The sequence below is a fragment of the Coregonus clupeaformis genome, unplaced genomic scaffold (genome assembly GCF_020615455.1).
Source record: "Coregonus clupeaformis isolate EN_2021a unplaced genomic scaffold, ASM2061545v1 scaf0589, whole genome shotgun sequence".
NCBI lineage: Eukaryota > Metazoa > Chordata > Actinopteri > Salmoniformes > Salmonidae > Coregonus > Coregonus clupeaformis.
This window is the reverse complement of record NW_025534044.1, coordinates 72,501-75,445: the sequence shown is the minus strand read 5'-3', so window position 1 is coordinate 75,445 and position 2,945 is coordinate 72,501. Positions and strand designations below refer to the sequence as shown.

The window sequence follows — 2,945 nt, the reverse complement described above, 5'->3', positions numbered from 1 at the left end:
GAACACCTGTTTAGGAGAGGTGCTGGGTAGCAGAGGAGAACACCTGTTTAGGAGAGGTGCTGGGTAGCAGAGGAGAACACCTGTTTAGGAGAGGTGCTGGCTAACAGAGTAGAACACCTGTTTAGGAGAGGTGCTGGGTAGCAGAGTAGAACACCTGTTTAGGAGAGGTGCTGGGTAGCAGAGTAGAACACCTGTTTAGGAGAGTTGCTGGGTAGCATAGTAGAACACCTGTTTAGGAGAGGTGCTGGCTAACAGAGTAGAACACCTGTTTAGGAGAGGTGCTGGGTAGCAGAGTAGAACACCTGTTTAGGAGAGGTGCTGGCTTACAGAGTAGAACACCTGTTTAGGAGAGGTGCTGGCTAACAGAGTAGAACACCTGTTTAGGAGAGGTGCTGGCTAACAGAGTAGAACACCTGTTTAGGAGAGGTGCTGGCTAACAGAGGAGAACACCTGTTTAGGAGAGGTGCTGGGTAGCAGAGTAGAACACCTGTTTAGGAGAGGTGTTATCTTTGACACTATTATGCAAACAGTATTTTCAACCTTATCAACCTTATTAAACCGTTCAAACCGATGACATTTGGACATTTTGCACAGGATCTGGCTGACTGGATCAAGCTGCACAGGTGGCCTACTTTTTGTAGGGATTTGTTTGACAATCAGATGAAAACATAATCACATATGATATGTGAAACTGAGCCTGAGCAGACCTCAGAAACATCTGTAACAGGGATAAGATGTGAACATGCATCAACTCAAAAACAGAATACTGAAGTATCCTGAATAATAACGGGATATTGGTGTGAATGTCAACATGGTGGCTGGTACAGCAGGGGTTTACTGCCCTCTAGTGGAAGATACCAATAAAACACTTGATAATCAGGGTGGGGAGGCGGCTGAGATGAAACTGAAAGTAAATGTTTCTTCTGCACAGGATCCATTTGGAGATGACAGAGCAGAAAACACTATATGGAGAGAATTGAAAAATAAAGTAAGTATTTCTGAACAATAATCTATTCTAAAGGACAGAGTAAGAATGAATACCTGGAATGAGATAGTACTAGTAAGTAGAACTGCTACTTGAGCTTAGTTGCTGACAGACAGCAGTTTTCAAAGTGGAAACTAATCAGTAGGCCTTAGTGTTATAAGGTAGGCTATTATCATTGTCATTATCATTATGGAGACACCTTTTTTACAACCCTTATTCCATAAAACATATTAACGCTGCAGAACTGATGCACATCAAGAAATAAGGTGACAAATCACAGGAAAACTACTTTAGGCGCTCTAGAGCAGGTTAGATACATTCTGTCAGAGGTGGTTTAAACTGCATTCTAATGTCGACTTTGCTTATGGAAAACCATATCATGGGAAGGTTTTTACACATGCTCAGTTCTTGGGTTTCTCGAGTGTACATTTTGAAAACGGAAGTTATGGAACTCCATCATTTGCTTCTGTTATGAGAAAAACTCCACAATGAAACTGACATTAAATGTGGAGAATAATAGATCTGTTGGCCATCAAGTAGCCTATTCATTGTTATGCCTGTCTAGGCAACTGTAGCCTGCCATTTTATACTATAAATATGTTGAAATGACTGGAGTCGTTGCAAATCATTTTGTGCCACTTGTGTAGCCTACCTGGAGCTGGCAAACAGATTTAATAAATAGCCTTTAACTTCAGTTTATTGTTGTTGTAGCCTTGTGTTATTATGCAATTATTAATGGCCGTGTTTAGTTAATTCAATTGGAAGTTATCAAGTGTCACCATGGTCACAGTTCTATTGCAATTGCTGATCTGATGTTAGAATGCATTAGATTGAAGGTAACAGTCAGCCAGATTAGGCTACAGGTATAAAAATAACCTGGCTGTTGTTGACAAGCATAGGCCTATTCAGTTCATATCCATATTATTAATATTTGATTCAGTGATTGAAATTACGACCCCATCCTCAGTAGCCTATTCCAGCAGGCTACTGGGTAACAGAAGCACTTCCTACCTCAACATCGTTTTGCTGTTCATGTTAAATAAATTAGTCTGTCAATTTGAACTAAGCAAACTGCTAAATCATTCAGCATACATCTTGCCTACATCTTGCCCAGGCTACTGGAGGCTGTCTGAAATAACATGTAGGCCTATCAGGGGCTATGTTTTGGCCTAGTTTTCAGGCCTTGTTGGTGGGTTTTGAGTAGTCATTGGGCTAGAAAAAGTCATTGCATTAAATCACCTGACTGTTTGGATGTGTCTGTTAGTTAATGTTTTATTTCTAAGAGATCATGAATAAAAGAGAACAATGGACATTCTAGAATTAGTTGTCACTGTGTTCACCACAACCAACATGCTGGATCTCTGTTTAGGGGTCAGTGGTCTAAAATTAGTCTCTCTGGGAAGAGAGAGGAGGGGGTCCCTGCCTCTAAAATGAGTCTCTCTGGGGGACATGACACCAAAGCTAAGAGGTGAGATGACAATTTGTTTAAGAATTCTTAAGTTTATTTCCAAAATGCTATATCCACAATTTTTTTCAGCAGAATTCATCTTACATACATTTACGTCATTTAGCAGACGCTCTTATCCAGAGTGACTTACAAGAGCAATTAGGGTTAAGTGCCTTGCTCAAGGGCACATCGACAGATTTTTCACCAATTGGCTCGGGGATTAGAACCAGCGACCTTTCGGTTACTGGCAAAAAACCATTTTGTTTAAGAATTCTTACATTTATTTCCAAAACGCTATATCCACAAATTTTTTCAGCAGCAATGATTGCCTTGGGTACCTTAAATATTACTGGGTACCTTCAATATTACTGTTCTCAGTTTTTTTATTAATGGATTTGAGATGATGGAATTAGCCAAATGTTTTTTTGGCTAAATGCTATATATCCATTGTTTAGCTGGAATGGAATGTTCGTATCCTGTATATTTGACTGTGATATGTGGTTGTCTCACCTA

General features: G+C 40.0%; 1 long non-coding RNA gene across 1 annotated transcript in view; it reads left to right on the top strand.

Moving 5' to 3' along the window:
* Window positions 1-2,427: 2,427 nt before the first annotated feature.
* The window catches only part of LOC123485166, a 2,500-nt gene continuing 1,982 nt past the window's right edge, over window positions 2,428-2,945 (top strand). The window contains exon 1 of the long non-coding RNA XR_006658882.1: window positions 2,428-2,453. This is a non-coding gene — a long non-coding RNA (uncharacterized LOC123485166). The remainder of the gene's footprint in view (window positions 2,454-2,945) is intronic.